Source organism: Rhynchophorus ferrugineus, unplaced genomic scaffold (genome assembly GCF_030347505.1).
Source record: "Rhynchophorus ferrugineus isolate W39M unplaced genomic scaffold, kcgeb_rfMv2 rfM3, whole genome shotgun sequence".
Taxonomy (NCBI): Eukaryota; Metazoa; Arthropoda; class Insecta; order Coleoptera; family Curculionidae; genus Rhynchophorus; species Rhynchophorus ferrugineus.
Genome location: NW_027472582.1, coordinates 30,271,677 through 30,290,947, shown reverse-complemented (window position 1 = coordinate 30,290,947; position 19,271 = coordinate 30,271,677). Strand labels below are relative to the sequence as shown.

The following is a 19,271-nucleotide window of genomic DNA, read 5'->3' as shown; positions in this document are numbered from 1 at the left end:
GACCCAAAATCTAAATATTCTAGATTTTTTTGTTGTTTTTATCTGATCGACCATACCGATCGACTCGAAAAGAATGAACCGCCATTAGAAAAGGAAGACAATATGGTTTCATATAAATTAATTGTTGTATTTTACAAATATTTTGTTACCTTATAGCTTTAGTAACGAAACTTTTTCCTGTACTCATCTTAAAATTACACTAATCTCTAATATAACAAATTTTATATTAAATAAAATTAAAATTAAATTTAACGATTGTAATAATATAATCTAACCAATACTTCTATAATTTTCAAATGTTGCCTTTGTGGGATAATGTAAGTAATATATATTTTCTTCACAAACCAGTTTTCAGCTTAATATAATATAATGTGTACTCAGGAATGGTACATATTCCATCTTAATTACTATGAAACTATATAAGCTATCATTTGCGTGATTTTTTTTGTTTTCTGCTTTAATTCAAAACAATGCCAAATGAAAATGATATATAGAAAAGTATTGATAGTAAATTTACTTCATCGGTCTCAAACCGAAGTAAAGAGTTCGACACAATTAATAATACATATCCTGGTCCACTGAAAAGTTGGCAATTGAACGGAAACTCCCATCAACCCACACATTCCTGTGGGTGCCTCTGGATTTTCAGCTCTATTCATTACGTCTTGCATTGATTTTTCAAGTTTTCCTTAAGAAGTCCACTGTAGTTTTTCTTCGGAACGGCTTTGCATATTTCACCCTGCTACATATATACCAATTTTCTGAGTTTCCTTATCTGAAATATCGTTAATTTGAAGGAGGGTTGAAGGGGAAAATTTATAAATGTGAATGATTCAGTGGAATTTGAAACACCTTCAAGTTATTTATATTGACTTCAATTCAATGACGTTTGATGAAACATTGGTTAGTTACTGTTCAATAATAATTTGTAAATTATTGGAGAACATTGAAGTAAAAGTTGGTCTTCTCATGACTAAATTAAACTTAATTTGGAATTTCAGATACTTTATGATTCTAAATCAAAACTGTATTATTTTTCAACTCTGAAGCGGTTTTCGATCAGAATTCACCTTAGTTTTAGCGTAAGTTTTTTGATTCTTGGGTTACTTCCAATCTATTAAAATTTTTGACCAATTTTCAACAGAAATTCGCATTTACAGACCAATTGTTTCAATGTATAACTTGTAAATGTATTGATTTAGCTTCATCTGACTTCGGCCTATTCTTAAATCTCAGAAAGTTCTTTCATGGAAATCGGTTGTCATCCAACGAAGAAATTATATAGCACCATCTCATCTAGCAGGTCTTCCAAACCATCACGGTGATGAGGTTTTTTAAATGTTGATTAAAATTGAAGGTGTTGAGGTTAGTAAAATTGTTAATAACAGGTCAATTGAAAAGTCCCCGACCTGAGTTATAGATGGCGCTACCAGAATTAAATCCATATATTTTTTAGTTAGCCCTGACCCTCAAAAGATGCGTGTATAAATTTGACAGCTGTCGGATTGTTAGTTTGTGAATTATAGCATCTTGAGTGAAGCAAATTTTGTTATTGTGAAAAAGATGGGATAAAAGAATTTCGCGTGTTGATAAAATATTGCTGTTTAAAGGGAAAAATACATTTGAAGCAAAAACTTGGCTTGATGCAGAGTTTTCGGACACTGCCCCAGCAATATCAACCATCCAAGGATTGGTATGCTAAGTTTAGGCGTGGTGAAATGAGCACCGAAGACGGTGAACGCAGTGGACGCCCAAAAGAGGTTGTTACCGACGAGGACATTAAGAAAATCCACAAAATGATTTTGAATGATCGTAAATTGAAATTGAATGAAATAGCAGACACTCTAAAGATATCAACTGAACGTGTACATCATATCATTCACAAATATTTGGGTATGAGAAAGCTCTGTTTCACCAATACAATGCACCGTATCACGTCAGTGAACAGAATGTGAAAATCAAAGTCAGTGAAAACGATGACAAAAATCCATGAATTGGGATTCGAATTGCTTCTTCAACAATAGTATTCTCTAGACCTGGCCCTCAGCGACTATTTCCTGTTCTTAGATCTCAAAAGAAATGCCCATGGGAAGAAATTTTCATCGAATGAATAGGTGATCACCGAAATTATTTTGAAGCAAAGGACAAAAAAAAGTTGGAGGGTCGCTATAATTAGTGTATCACCCTTGAAGGGACTTATGTTGAATAAAAAAATATAATTTTGCCAAAAAAAAATGTGTTTTACTATGGTAAGCTGTTACTATACAGAACTTAGTACCATATTATTTAATCTCATTATATATAGCTTTATGTTTCATACATTTTCAAAAAAACAGATAATATTACAAGCATGTAAAAACTCATAATGAAATATTACAAGAACAAATTTTAAAACAAGTCGTTCATATTAAGATCGGAAGTTTTTCCGGGTTTTTTCCATGAGCATCCCCCCAAAACCGAAAAAATGACCGCGGCGGTCGGGTGATGGGGTAGCCCCATGAGTGCGTGTCGCGGCGTCTTCCCGGCGGTGGCGGCGCCTCCCCTGCCGCCGCCTGGGCTTACGTAATTAGGCGGCCTGGCGGCGCTGGGGGTGCGCGCCCGCGCATCGCCCTGCGGCGGCCCCCTGCCCCCGCCGCGCACCGCCTCACCGGGCCCCGCGCCTCGACGCGTCGCGCTTCTCTCGCGTTCCTCAGTCCCTTGCTATCGCCTGACCGCTTAGCTTGCCCGCCGAAGCTTTCTCAGAATCGTTGTGTCTGTTTCGAGGCGCGCACACACACATCCACTTTCTCTCGGAATATATTTGTCGGTACCGATATTTATATTTATATAAAATATATCTGAAGATAAAACGAAATCCACTCTCCGCACTCTACGACGACGCTGTGTAGGCGTGTTTGAACATCTGCTGGATAACTGTCCAGGCCGCGTGCCAGTGGAGGGAAAAACGTGGTGTGAACCTCTTTGACGGGTGCCGGTAGTTTTTTGAAAGCTTGTTGTGCAAACTGTTTTTTGACTTTTTGGGATTTTTTCATCAATTTTGGTCGGCCTACTGTTCTCCTATTGGAATTATTGGATCGTCTCCTGGATTCTTTAATGTGAGTTATAACCCGGTACCCATTTTTTGTGTGTTAACAAAAGTCCATGGACAAATTTACACAAAACCAGTTAACGATACGTTGTGAAACGTTTTTTACAATCAGAATTTGTTTAGATTACCGATAATGTTCTCACATATATACTTGAATTATAATATACTAGTACATACTTATAATTTATACATGTCAATATCATAAATATTATATCAAACCGGACTTATCATGTTAAAAAGATGGCAACATTTCGGATGAGATTTCACTGGTCTATATCCATTAGTTATAACAAGAACGAATATGTTTTCATAATTAAAATGTACCGGCACCTAACCTAACTTGAAATATAGTAATTGTTCCTCATGTTATTCAGAAATTAAGTTCATTAATTTATTATATGATGCAATGGAGAATTATCATTTAATTTATATAAGGTTTTATTTTTAACCAAAATTTGGATTATTATACATATTATTTCTAATATGTATATTTATGAACAGTATCTTTGTACTATTCTAAATTTAAAACTACCATCTATTATTTAAAAGATCTCGTAATGTATATATTTCTCGCAGTATTTTAACATATACTCGCATTATGGTCATATTATATTTAAAACAAAGAAAAATATTAATAATTACATTCTGATAATTTATTAATATCAATTTCGACAAGATATTTTATTATGAAACTGCAGTTATCATATTCTAAAAGTATTTGAAATATATTGTATATCCGCTTGATATAAGGAGTACACGGCACCTAACCTAACTTCAAGTACAGTCGTTGTTCATTATGTTTTTCGGAAATTAACTTCTTTAATTTAAGATATGTTTTAACTTAGAATTATGATTTAATTTATTTAGGTTTTTGTTCTTAACTAAAATTTAGATTTTTATTCACATTATTTCTAATGTGTATATTTATGAATAGTATCTTTATACTTAGAATTTCAAATTGTGACATAAAAACTTTGACATTTATATTCAAAATTTCATAAAAATCTTATATTGTGTACATTTCTCAAATATTATTTTATTATTTGCTCTCGTTTGGGTCATATTATATTTAAAATCTAGAAAATTATTAATAATTGCATGCTGACACAACATATCCAACACACAGAAATTGTGTATTTCTCACAAAACGTTGACGCAGTGAAGTCGTTCTAGTTAGTAGAAAAAAATAAGTCAGTCTTACTCTTTACTCTTCACGATTCTGCAATTGCATCTGATTTTTATTTTAAGATCTCTTGAATTAAAGCAAGTGTAAATTGTCGTCTAGACAACTATAGAAACTAGACAATTAAAATAAATGTAATTATGACGCTGTAAAATATCTTTTGTTTAACACATCATTTAAGCGAAACAATAGCCATGATCACGTCACCATTTGGCCGCCGGTCTGACGTAGGATTTTCAATACAGCGATGGTTTGTGGTCGATTCTATTTACGAAGTTAACAACAGTGTTGTAGTGCATTTTTTAAATCAGTTAATCTATTGTTCATTAATATAAAGTTATACAATTTTTTTCCAAAAAAATTATCATCGAACTAGCTTTTTCCTTATTCATTTTTAGAGAAAATGTTCATATAGGACGATATATGTTTTTAGATTATTACATCATATTATATCATATCTGTTATTTTATACAAAATATCCAATGAATACTCTTTTTTTACATAAAATCTAATCTGACGTTGGTGATTTTCAATTATCGGTTTAATTTAGACTTTTGCTGAGAACCAGCTAAAATTTAACAGTTTGACGAAGCATGAAGCCCCGTTTCTATTTGAATTATAGGAGTAATTATTCATCTATGTTAAAGTGTTAAATTAAGAATTTACCATTAAGTTTTTTTTTGTAAATATTTGGATTAATTTTGTTTGGTTAATAAATAATTATTGTTTTTGATTTTCTTTTTTTATCCCACTCCACAAATGTTAGGTTTCCTCCAAGTTTTGTACGAAATTTGAAGAGAATGTTAGAGTAAGAGAAAGTGTTTTTGGCTCAGACTTTAAAATCGTTAATTGATATTGCTGTCGGAAGTTATCAATAAATTGAGTATAACTAAAACGAGTTGCTATATATTATAAGTTCGGCAAAATATCAAATTCCTTTGAAGTATTATGTTCCAGGAAGTATTTTGGACATATTGCTTTACGTATTTAGTAATAAAAGCTGAGTAGAAATGTGAACCCACCATTATCGCAAAATTTCAATATTCAATATTTACTTGAGCATATTTGTTTTTTACCAAAATTATTTATATTTATTTTACGGAAAAAGAAATCGTATTAATATTTTATAGGTGCGAAAAATGATATTTAAATTAAATTAATAAATGTTCGTCCCATTGTGTAAATGGTTATTTTGAAAAAACTTCTTTGTTGTGGGTATTGATTTTTCTTTGTCGCAGTGTCAGAACTAGAAAATTTCCTGGCGATTTAATTACCATATTAAATATTTACATATTTTAGTGCTGTGTGTTACACAGTTTGTTGTCCCCTCGTTTTCCTTGACCCTCCACTTTTGTACTGTGTAAACCGTAGCTTATTGCGAAAGGTAGAAACGAGCATATAATTTTGTCACGTTTTTCCATTTTCGGAATAAATTCTGCTTAAAATTATAGTCCTGGAGATCATGCACGATAGTTCCTGCAAATATGTTAGAATAATTATGTTTGATGCAGGAAAAAAGGAAAATTTTAAATATCTGAGAACGGTTTTGGTTGCACTTTTGTACAACTTCCCTCCAATTTTGTCTAAAATTAATAACAATGAGAATGTTGATAACATTCATATCGAAATTTCTTTTAAAATTAAGAATATTTTATGCAGTTTTTTAATTCAAACAAAAAATTCTAATCTAAATATTTGGAAACCATTTAATTACCTGTTCAAATTACTTGGCATTTACACCGAGATGTTTTTAACGGGTTATTCTCCTCAGTGATGTCAGCAACTAAACCAGCTCGTCTAATGGCTTATAGTTTTTTTCTTCCACGAAATGCTCTGCAAAATTATCGTGACTTAACAATCGTGCCTCTCTTTCAAAATGGACGTCTTAGTTGGCAGTTTTATTTTTTAATCGTGATGAAAGAGGTCGAGAACCACAGTTACCTCAAATTGATGCTTCATTGTTATATCATAGGTTAATGCACATATTGTTGTTTTTTTCTCTTTGCCGCTACGGTTCGGACATGACATTTTTCCCCGTCAGCAACATTCAATTAGCATAATAAGCGCATTTTTTACGTTAAGATCGTATGGCGAGCGAAAAAATATTTTCGAAAGTTTACGTTCTGGACTGGTGAGTTATAGTTTTGTTTTTCTAGCAAGTTTTATATATAAATTCTGGTTTATTTTTATACAGCTCCTACGTGAGCTTATTTTAAAATTTCAGAAGTCAACGGTTGTTTCAGCATTTCGGCACGACAAGCTTTATTAATAATTTGAGAATTAATATTCGCTGGTCGACGAAAGGAAACGTAATTGGCCGAGTTTCTGAGAATGTTATTTTAAATGTCAATATAATCGAATTAATCGTTTCTCAGCGAATATTTTGTTATGTTTAGAATTTATGGAAGGAGAAAACATCAGAAATAAATGATCGGTGTGATATAATACGAATGAAGTATAAAAATAAACGATCAAGCTAAACTTAACATACATTATGACTTACTTAACTTTTATTTGTTCCTTTCTAAAACACGCCTTGTTGATGTTCAGTTGACGATTAGTTCAGTAAGTCCTAACAACATATTAACCCTAAGTTTTATCGTTATACTGCAAGCTAGCTTAAAACTCTCCATATGAATGAAGAGATTATGTTCAGCAAAACTAGACCATTACTATTCACTTGACGAAACTTTATTGTCACGATTGATTGAATTTCTTTAATTGATATATTTTACAAATTGGATACTCATCATCATAATGAGAAGCGTAATAATCATAAGAAAACGATGGTCCATTTTCAACCTTAAATATTGCTGTTACTGATGATCGGGTTATTAATCGGTGCTGGCCTCAAAAACGTCAGTATTTGATTCTATTTGAAATTTAACATGGACTCTATTACTGCATATATTCACTGGAGAAATATCCGTCCCATTTTCAATCCATCAACAATAATGTCGAGGTCTTTGCGGTCTGTGTTAGGTATTCTGTATTATTTAGGATTTAATGCTGCAACGTTGTTTCTAATATGCAGAATGAAGTAAAATATGCTTTAAGAAGATCCTAATTTTAATCTTATTTGTCGAAGTTTACTTTTCCACTATAATTATACCGAAATACACGTACACTTGATCTTTCCGTAATCAATTTTTCTATAAGCTTAACGTAGACAGGAAAAACAAGCTGAAGTAATAACATAAAATAAAATAGTAATTACAGTTAAACGAATATAGTTTAAAGTTAACAGGTCTGTCCTGTTATGAAAATTTGCTAAAATATGAAAATTAACTGCTAAATCGATATATCATATTAAAAATAAAAATAACTAACTTCAGAAATAGTTTTAATAGAATATGATATTATAAACTAAATATAAAAAAGACCAATGAAAATGTGAATAAACTAACTGAATGTGATTGGAAATATATAGTTATAGTTAGATTTTATAAATCTAGATACAGTTTAGATCTAGTTACAAATTACTAATTAATACAACACTAATTTATATCAGTTAAATGCAAGTCTTCCTTGTAAATATTTAGTCACTCTCATGTTTAACGGCTCTAATATTAAATGAGTCAAATTATTAACAAGTTACATTGCTTTACTATGCTATAAAACTCAAATTTATTGCTTGAACAAAACCTTTCAAATTGTAATTTATTTATGATAATCTCAGAAAAATTAATTTAGTTTCTTTTATACTATAAACAATAAATATATAACCAAAAAATTTCTATATTAGCGGACAAGCCTCAAAATATAAATGCCTACATTGTTAATACTTTTTATGTATCATAATATTATTATACAATAATTTCAGGTTTGATGATTAATGATCGTCGAAAAGAACGTTTCTTTTTGGCTGACCCAATTTCTCTGACGTTATTTTAAATGTCAATATAATCAAATTCGTATCACATTATATTTTTTCGAGAGCATATTCTGTAATAATCATATCTATTTTCTACGCACTGGTAAGTCAGACTGGAATAAATGAATGTTATATTCATAACAGATGAAGTAACTGTTGCATATACTACTGAAAATCTTTCAATGATTAAAAATGTAAGTAATACATATTCGTAAATGTATTAACAGAGCCATAAAAAATCATGTATTAATATGATATAATATAATCTCTATGAAAACAATATATTTAGCATTATAAAGTTATTTATCTGAGTTAACTTCGAATGGTTTTATAAAAGCATTTCTATAATGTTATTTTATGCTGTTATTTGCTTAAGATCAGTGAAATTTTATTGTAAATACATTTCATTCTTTCAAATGTCCTCATTAAGTTATTTACCATAATTATCATTACCAGGCCTGTCTGTATTAATTTACACCATGTATTGATCAGTACATGTTTGTATTATATTATACATATTTATATGCCTTTTGTCGTACCAAATTGCCACCATATGCATAAATAAATAAATTTAGTTTACAGTACCTACCGACAAAGATTTTTAAAGCGATAGAATATTAGATACTGTTCAAATCAACATGTCCTGTATATAAAAAATCCGCTCTATACTCCTTTATCCGTATTCAAATAATTGTTCGATATTTCAACCAATGATCTATGAAGCATTTTTCGTACCACTAGTAGTTTGACACATTTGTAGCGAAATATTTGAACGCGGAATTTGCACCGAATTTTTTACATATATCTGCATAACTGGAAATTGCCGAATACCTAAAATGTCTGGAATATTTGTCGATTTTGTTTGTTAATAGATACTAACTCGATAACATGATTTTTTGTTTAAAATTTGTTTGTTTAAAATCAGCTTTCTATGGTGTATACGGATGGTCTTTGTCAATAGTCAGTTGGTGGTTTCGAATGCTCTTTATTGGTGCTTATGGCTCTTTCTAGACAACGGTAACGCTACGATCTAGACTGGGTTAGAAGTTCCGGATATATAAAAATGTTTACAATAAAATTATAAATGGAGAGTTGTTAAAGAGTTAAAGTGAATTATATGTAAGTTCCAAATAATATTTGACTCAGTGGCCATACCAGAGGGCATATGGTTTTATCCAGTTACTGGCTTTATTGGAATGGTTACTTTTTCTCTAATTTTAAACCTTTGTCTATAAGACATTCATACCCTAAGTGCACATATGAGTGATTAACGTAATTTAATTATTTTGAATAAAGTTCAGTAATAATGAACAAACTATTTACCTACTACCAACTTGTTTTTAACCATTAATTAATTTAATTCTTTAATTTAATTAGAAACTATACTTCAAATCAGGCAAGGCTAATAAATAAATTGAGATGTTATGTTTTTTTCTTGTTAAGTTGCCATTAAAATTGTGATTATAGAACCATGAAATTTAGAAAGGCAACTGATACTTTCGAACGACCTTACGATTTTTCTTTTTCAATACAATTTCAAATCCGACGTTACCAATGTATTTAGAAGGTAGTTTTTGTGCTGTAGCAATTTATTACATCATTACGTGTCATAATGCTGGTCCTTCTGAATATTTTCAATAGTAAATTAGAAGGTCTAAAATATTCTGCGAATGGTATTTCGCTTAATAAAAAATATATTTCTACTAGTTCCTAAAAAAATTGTTTGTGTCACATTATTGTTGCACTTGTAACTGTAAAAACAAGGTCCCCGTGTTGGTTAGATTTAATTTGAAACCTGTTTTTTACCTCGCCGAATTGTCACTTTTATTTGGTTAATATAATATGTTTATTCACGCATTTTTATTAATTTATACCTAGTTTTTCTTTGGTCAGTACACAGATCCAAATTAATTAATAAAGCTAATACATTAATTATAATTACTCCTACTATTATAATGACATGTGCTACTTTCTAATGCAAAATTGACGCATTTATACGGTGTTCTTTATAGCATATTTTTCTTAATTGGTTTGTTATTTCTTTCTTGACGCCCACATAATGCTAACAAATGGTTATTAAGAAGAAATTGTATAGAAAAACTTGTTTTCGTAATCTTTCGCCAGTTTTATTTGATGCTACTAAAAATAAATACGTTATGTCACACTTTCCGAGAATATATTCTTGTTAATTTTAATGTCACTTGTTAAATAGTACTACCAGCTTTTTATTTCGCTTTTTTTACGTTGCAATAGGTAATACTTAAAAGCATTTCAACACAGTGATATTAAATTGTATGGTAAAAGTTTCAATTTTTGGAGTACAGAATCAACCCAGAATATAAACTAATTAGAAAGTTTCGGACAATAGAGCCATTACGTCCACAAGGCAGATTTTAGATTACATCAAAACGTTATTATTTTCAGCTCTTGCTCAAATGTTGTATATTTTATATATTCCTAAGTTTTTAACAAATTGTGTTGATTGAATTAATTGTGTTGTTGGCGTAAGTTATTGGTTGTAAGTTGTTGGCGTGGTATTATAAGTAAGTTATCTTTTTTGAGGCTTTACATTTAAGTGTCTATTTATTAGTGATAATAGTAAAATAATCAGCAGTAAAATATGAAAAAATAGTAAATAGCCAATTAGTAGACTTAGTGTCCAGGACCATAAGGAACCCAAGTTAAGTAGAGACTAAATAAAGCCTAGTTAGTTAAAAAGAGAGAAAATATAATTTAAAACATTATAGTAAAAATTTGCAAAGGTATGGTATTAGATCCTATACCAAGGTCACTAGACACTACCCAACATTTGTAATAGAAAGATTAACGTTTATTTATTTAATTTTTGATAATTTCGTCCTAGCTTTTCATCATTTAATTAAAATTTGTGTTATTAAGAGTCATCGATAAATTATGTTAATTTGTGAAGGTTTTCGTGGGATCATCTATTACGAACTTCGACGTGAATTATCAAGGCAACTGTGTATAGATTAACTTACTTCCGTTCTTGCCGATAAGACCCCATCCTTTACCACAGTGAGTGTGAACCAGTGTAATTTTCTCGCGCATAATAAGTCGTAATGTCTTCCTAAGTCTATTATTGTACCATACACATATTGTACATACGTATATATGTAATTTAAGACAAGATATTAATAACAAAGGGAACCACATGATTTGAAAATATTCTAAGATTCTAAAGAATATGAATTGGCGCAAAAATATGCTTGGGCAATATAATGGCGATACCTAAATACACAAAATTTCGAGATACTGTACGCTGTATACTTTGTTTTATTAAAATTAATATGTAGCCTTTCAATTTTTAGGTTGAAAATCTCTAAGTGACTATAACTTCTTAGGCTAGGTCTGTAATAGAAGACGATGTCCCTATTAAAGATAATCATATATCAATTAAGTATAGTCAAATAAAAAGATCATACCGCGTTTGCTCATTATCTGTCATGCTGTTTTACTAATGTCTTTATCTCGCACTTATCTTGCTTATGTATTGCTGCAAGTACAGTAAAACTGTAGTAATAAATTAATTAGTGAATTAAGATTATCTAATGTAAGATGTAATAAAAACTGTTACCAATATCAAAATAGATAAATTTACAACGTTATAAACTTGCATCAATATCACAATTAATATTAAAACAATTTTTTAATTATTTTCGAACATGTAACATTTAAATAAAGTCCGAATATAATGTTTTCATATAATCTAAAATCTGCCTTGTGAATATAACGCTCTTTTGGCTCGAACTTTCTAATCAGACTTAATATAATCAGATAGGTTGGTGATGTGAGATCACAAATATTATACAAGTTACTTTAGACATGCTTTCCTTAGTTTTAGCTAGTATTGTATAAACTTAGGTATTAGATATCAGCGTTGCCTTATATCTACTAATTTTTGGCTAGATTTAGCCACATAGATCCCCGTCTACCTACCTCCATATTAATTCATAAATCGTCCTGTTTTCAAAAGATAATATTTTATTATTAATTATATTTTTAATAACGTTTGAAGTCAATCCTACAATAGCAAATGTAAATCACACTTTTCTTCGTGGTTTTTCTTGTGAGCATGTTATAGTATTAAACATAAAGTATATAATATGTTAATATATATGTATAATATGTATAATATCGATATATATTAATCATAATTATGTAATTACGTCTGTGTGTATATGTTTTCATTTCTATGAATTTTCTTATTCCATATTAAAAATGTAGTATATTAGAGTACCACTTTTGCTGTGAATTTGGAGTAATTAATTAACTTAACGTTATTCATAATATTATCAATATCAGAGGTTATAAATAGATTAAAAAAATATAAATTTATCATTATACATTCCTTGACATATTAAGCTATCGTATTTTTATGACATCATTGATCTTAGGAAATTATTTGAAACACCTAATCGATAATTTTATGGTGGAACTGGATAGAGCTGAATAACATCGGTTCGCAAAAAACATGTATAAACTTCGGTAATCTATTACCACCATTAATCCGGTGTTTGGAACCGTACTATCTGAGATATGATGTAACGCCGGCAACATTATCGTTTTTTGTCCCCATAATTAGCATAAAACATATCAAATCCGTGTCGTTTCCTCTGATGTTTTATCGTTGTTTACTTTTCGTTCGGCCCACGATTGCTATCTTGCATGGCGGGATTCGAGCTTTATTGCGATAACGTCAGGAGTTTTAGGTACAGTAGGTATCATTAATAATATCTTATAGAATTTTGAATTTAACGTACATATTCAAGTCTCGTTGTATTGTTTTGTAATTAGCATAAAAAAAGTTGTATATGTGATGTTTTTTGTCAAGTAATTAGTCATCAATCCATTTAAGAATTAAATATTCTGCTAATTTTTGTTCAGTGTATTGAATTAATATAATACTAACAATAATATAGTATCTTCTACAAAAATATCTTATTAATCCTACTGCTTAGCATGGTTTCCGAACTACAATCACACTAGCAAATGGCCAATTTGTACATCTTCCAATTATACCAGACTACAGTTAGTTGTTAGTTAATATTACTGAAATATGATGAAACTAAGAAATAAAACAAATCACTTGCTTTTTTATTGGTAACAGTTAGATATATTATATTATCACGAAGCTGAAATGAGTATTGAATTATTATTGTTAATTGAAACTATTATTAGTACAATATATGCAATAAAAGTGTGATATACAACCTTACTAAAATTAAAATATGAATAAAAATTATAATATATCCTGGATGTGATAACATCAACAAAATTTACAGGGTAGGGTAATAAGTAGCGTTGGGAACTATCGACTGAAAACAATCGAAACAGTCGATAGACAATAAAAATTGCAACTGAAAATTGTTCTTACTAGTTTCAGTCAAATGCACGGTTCGACTGTTTTATTCAATTTATTCGGGATGTCAGACGAAGATGACCAAACCGTTTATGGTATAAATTGTAAGAGAGGAAAGGACGGAGATAATTGCTTGGAACAATTTTATATGTTCTATATATTTTCCAGCGGTAGTATAAGCGAGACGGAGATGTAATTATTCCTTCACGTACTAACTTTAAAGAAGAAAAGGAAAAAAGTAATTTCTGAATACTATTAACAATAATTTCGCTTTAAAGGAAATTAAATTACTTTTATATTTGAATGTTCTGTGGATCTGTGAACAGGAATGGAATTTTTCTATGGAATGGAATAATACCCCACAAATGTTTTATCGTATTTTAATATGTTAATTGCCATTTTCAAATAATATGCTATAATAAATATAAACAATACAATAGAACTTAAACAAAACCTAAATACTAAGGATGTACAATAACCATAAATAATAAATAAAAATTAAATATATACCAAATCATAGAAAAAAAACTAATTCATGACATAATTAAAAATGATGGCGCAATAACTACTAAAGCTTTTTTAAATAAAGTAAGTGCTTTGTTTATTATTGAACGGAAATATTTTTAAACAAAAATCGAGAGAGTAGTCTAAATATTACCTATTATTGCCTTAAAAAGAGTTAAAAGTATTTTACTATTTATCATTCACAATTTTAATCTTTTTACCCTATTACATTAACAATCTTGAATAATATCGTTCCAAAATGCTGCTATATTAATATACAATATATTGTTATTTACAAGCAAACTACCAATAAAATCATAAAACCGCATATATTACATATAAATCTATGAAAGCATAAATTAGGTAAATTTTTATCAAGGTCGCGGCTAGGACGACATAACCAGAAATAGTATCTAAAGGTACACGACGAAAGCAGTCGATAGTAACTAGTAACAAAATCGGTCGGACCGAAAATAGCGATTGAAACAGTCACTGGTAAAAGGTAGTAAAATCAGTCGAACCAAATATAGCGACTGAAACAGGCGATAGTAAAAAGTAGTCAATTACTAAACAGTCGATAATCGATTTCAGACGATAGTTCCCAACACTAGTAATAAGTATACATAACACCAGAAAATATAAATTGTAACTAAAACTATGTTTTGCATAATATGTTATAGTTCATTATCAGTATCATTAGTGGTTATTAAAATATATATTGTGTGAGTATATACATTGGATAAGAATATTTAAGGAATGGGTACTGACATTGTTGTAGACAACATTCTCTCTGTTTGGAATATGCAAAGTATATAGATGTTATTAGATAAAAGATATAAAGTTACGGCAGGAATATCTAAACATAGAAGGTACATTTAGAGCACATATGTAGTGTGAAAAAAAGTCCAATATAAAGATAATGAAATATACTATATGAATTTTATTTTCTTCCTTTCATTTTCATTAATATATTGAATGCCTCCGTTGAAAGCTTGTACTTGTAATATTTTAAACTTTTTTTGTGGATAGTAAAGGTATATTAGTAAATTATGGCAACTTAATAAGTATTCATTGATACATGTTTGATTTTATTTTGAGTTAATTCTTTCAACTTTCTACAATCTAGTATCTTAAAATATTAATAATTATTATCGTTGGCTAAATTTACTTCTCAACGAAATATGGTAATGTAATCACTAGAAACGTCATATATAACCTAGCTAAATTGAAATGTTATTCATTTTATTTAAACTCGTTCAACCAACTGATCATATACCATATCTTGTTTATTTCCTTGTATTCTATTTGACCCAGTCTGTTAATGGCGTGGTTGGGTTGGCAGTTTTTTTACAATTTTTTTAAGCATAATAAAAAACGTGAGAACTTATGCCTTAAGAGGAATCCAAATACGGGACTATCGCACCTAAGAGCACTCTTTCCTGCCGCCTTTGATATCAAGCCGGCTTTAAGCGAATTATAACTTATACATGCATTATTTAAATTGTTAGAGAATATTTGCCATCGTCTACAATAAACCAAATTCTATTCAATATAAAATTAAAAAAAAACATCTTAGTATGGGATATATCAACAGCTAGAATAATATATGAGTTTTATTAGGAAATATTTTATTATATTTGGGATATATACATTAAATAGCTGTCAAAACAAATAAACACATTTGTAAAACATATGTGTATTGCAGAACTAAACATTTCGCATAATTAAAAAATGAGATGCGCAGTAAAATTAATACTCTGTTTGTTAAGACGGGGCATAAATTCTATCAATATGCACTGAGAATTCATCACATAAAACGCCCATTAATGCTGTACTTAAACATTATATACTGTTAAATTTCTTTACGGTGTTCGATTTGATAGTTTATTTCAAGTTTATTTTTCCATTTTTGCAATTGATAAAATTATCAAACAAATAATACCCCTCAAGTTTTGTATTGTATAATGAATTTCAATTGCAAATTGAATGTAAATATTGCAGAGGTCTTTAAGTCGAATTAGTAGTGTTGAACTGAAGGTGACTAAAAATCAAATACGTCGGAAGAGGCTGACTTTGTTGAAGGAAATCTCTTGGAATTTGCTCAAAGCTATCATTGGAAAGCAATATCTGACCTAAATCTCAACAAACGTCTTCAAATAGCCATCCTGTTCACCTGGTATGGCTTCTCAGCTTTTTTTACTTTCCGAAATTAAAATTACCACTTCAATGTTCCCACATTTAATCAATAGAAGACATAAAATATTTTTAACAAAAACAATTTGAACCAAGCGAGCAACAAATTAGATTTGTTTTATTCCTAATTTAATTTTTTTTTAATTTTTGTATGTCACAGAATTATGCTATTATTTAGTAGTAGTTAAAATAATATTGTAATTAGATAAGTAGGTTTTGGTAGGTATTAAGCTAAATTGCATGTATATAGTAGAAAATATAATACGAGTGGTAGATAGGTTAAATAAGGTTTTTGTTTATTTTTATTTAGTTATTGCATATTTTATTTTAATTAATACATATTAATACATAATAATTTTTTTTGTGTAAAAGATCTAAATGTAATTATTTTTTAATTTTTAGTGACTTCCTTATTTATTTTTTAAGGTTCAATTTTTTTGTTAAAAATATTTTACTTCTTTATTTTTAGTGTTAGATATTCGCTCACTAAATTACGCAGATATTTTATTAAGTATTACAATGGGTAGGGCAAGTAAAGGTGCAGTCCGTATGAGGAAAAATAGAGATAAAGAAACAATAATTGAAAAAATAAGGAACGCTTCAGGCCCCGGGGTCTACTACCTAACCTAAATGATTTAACAAATGATCTAACCAAATTTGCTCTGATACAGGATGGATGCTCACATATTTACAGTCGAATATAGAACCTACTCCTTTTCCTGAAGTCGGCTGAAAACCGAATTCACGCTGAGAACTAAAATGGGTTCCGAAAAATATTTTCTCTGGAATTTCCTAAGGGGACCACTTTAAAGGCGATACATTAGATTGGAATAATTTTATCTGAAGGTGTGGATGTATCTATCTACAACGTCTTAAGACTAATACATTTTTTATATTTTAAATCAAATCCTGTTTTATCATGTAAGTGTCAATTCAATTTTAAACGGTTTTAGATAATAATCCCTATATTTCAAATCCAGCTATTAGTATTCATCACCTAAAACTGTCCAGTTTTCGTAATTTATACCGGCGCTGAAAACTGTAAAAAAAATCTTTAAACCGCGAATATCCAAGATGATTGACACGATCGTTTTTGTGCATATTTAATGACGCGAACCTCATATTTTAAGTCGCCTACCACTCAACCATCCGATTTTGTATCGAGCTAATATGTATTTGCATTATTCAAAACCATTAATAACTCAAAACGTCACGACAAAGATGGCCGCTACCTACAACATACTGCGCGGTGACAGTTTAAAAATGACGCGCACCCGGCGCTGTGACGCGTATTGCAGGACAGTGTTGGAAGTAATTACTTTTCAGTATGCAACGGCCATTATCTGTCGTGGCCAAGGGGGGAAAGGTGGGGGCTATCGTGTGGCAACCGGCGGGATAATCGGTTTTTTTCGTCAATGAGGAGAAGGTGCTAATCGGACGACAGGCCGTATTTTAATCCTATACCTGCATATAAATGGTAAATTTCTTTTTTACTTTCACCCATTAATCGTGGGCGTTGCAGGAAATAAGTGGCTTACTGATAGTACTCCAACGCATTCTGATGCGGTTATTATTCATTATAGGAACTGAACCAGAAAATTCAAAAATAATTTATTACTTGGTCGCGGATAAGACTGTTCTTGGATTTTTCAAGTGTTTATTTCAAGCTTGTGACAATACGCCAAATAAGCTTGAAAAATGAGTTTGACCATGTTCGATTTTCAGTTATTTCAATCTGAGCTTTATGGTGGCAAGTCTATTGTTAATACTAGCGTTGGGAACTGTCGACTGAAAACAGTAGAAACAGTCGTTAGTCGCAAAACAGTCGAACTAGATGATAGTAAAACTTGCTCACTTCCACTGTTTTTCTATTCAGCGATAACATACGGAGATGTTCGAATTACTTCTAGTACTAATTTTGAGAGAGGATTGATATAACTGTGTGATTCTCTGTGCTGTACAGATTAGTTCATTTCAATTAATTTTAAATTGACAGGTGGCAGTGTGGAAAAGGGAGTAGAATAATGATCACAAATATGTTTCATCGTATTTTAACATCTGGAAAGTAACAATGACATGATGTAATAAAAGTAATTGGTTTATTTCTATTCCATTTCAACATGTACTTAGTTTTTTTCAACAGTGCCATAAGTGACTTGACACCCAAACGTACATATTTGGTTTCAAACTCTCTTTGGAAAAGAGATAGTTGCTGTAATTTATTACCTTCCAAATAACAGTTTAAATTTGAATGATGTAATTATCAGGAATACTATTATTCGTTGAAACTTGAATGTTAGGAGTTTTAACATTCAAAAGGCTTAAACAAACATCGAGAGACTTAGAAAGTCGATAAATGTCAATCATAAAAACATCCAATATTTGCCTAGATAACATAAATGCAATAAAAATTATTTTATATTTAACAATTAAAATGTTGTTCTTTTTATCTTATTACATTAATAAATAATCTGAAAAGGTAGAGTCCCCAAAGGCTGCCACATTAATGTACAATATATTGTTATTTACAATCATACTACAAATAAAATATTAAACCATACATATTGCATATAAATATATGCAAATATTAATTCGGCCATTACTTTCAAGGTCGCGGCTAGAATTGCAAAGCCAGAACGTTAAAAATCAGTCGAATGAATCTAGTAGGTCCGAAAATAGTAACTAAAGGTACACGACTGAAGCAGTCGATAGAAAAAAGTAGTCAAATCAGTAGAACTGAAAATAGCGACTGAAACAGTCGATAGTAAATAATAGTAAAATCAGTCGGACCGAAAATAGCGACTGAAACAGTCGATAGTAAAAAGTAGTCAATTTCCGAACAATCGAAAGTCATTTTCTTTCAGTCGACAGTTCCCAACGCCAGTTAATACAAATATGATTTCTTTTGTTAAAAATTATTTTATTACTGTCGTTGTTGTTCATTGTAATAGCGGACTTTTCCAAACTGACTACAAGTTTTCTCGGACATCAGTACTCTAGTATATCAAGGATACTTGATAGGTTGCATAATTATTTTAATTTTTGCTTA

General features: G+C 30.1%; 1 protein-coding gene across 12 annotated transcripts in view; it reads left to right on the top strand.

Moving 5' to 3' along the window:
- mbl (splicing regulator muscleblind) overlaps positions 1–19,271 on the top strand; it is a 630,287-nt gene that overhangs the window by 128,803 nt on the left and 482,213 nt on the right. For 9 of the 12 annotated variants that reach the window (XM_076398243.1, XM_076398241.1, XM_076398239.1 and 6 more), the window contains exon 1: positions 2,692–3,095. The exons of the other annotated variants lie outside the window; for them this stretch is intronic. The gene's annotated coding sequence lies outside the window, so the exon portion shown is untranslated. Of the gene's footprint in view, positions 1–2,691; positions 3,096–19,271 lie in introns of those variants that run through there. 12 annotated transcript variants of the gene reach the window in all.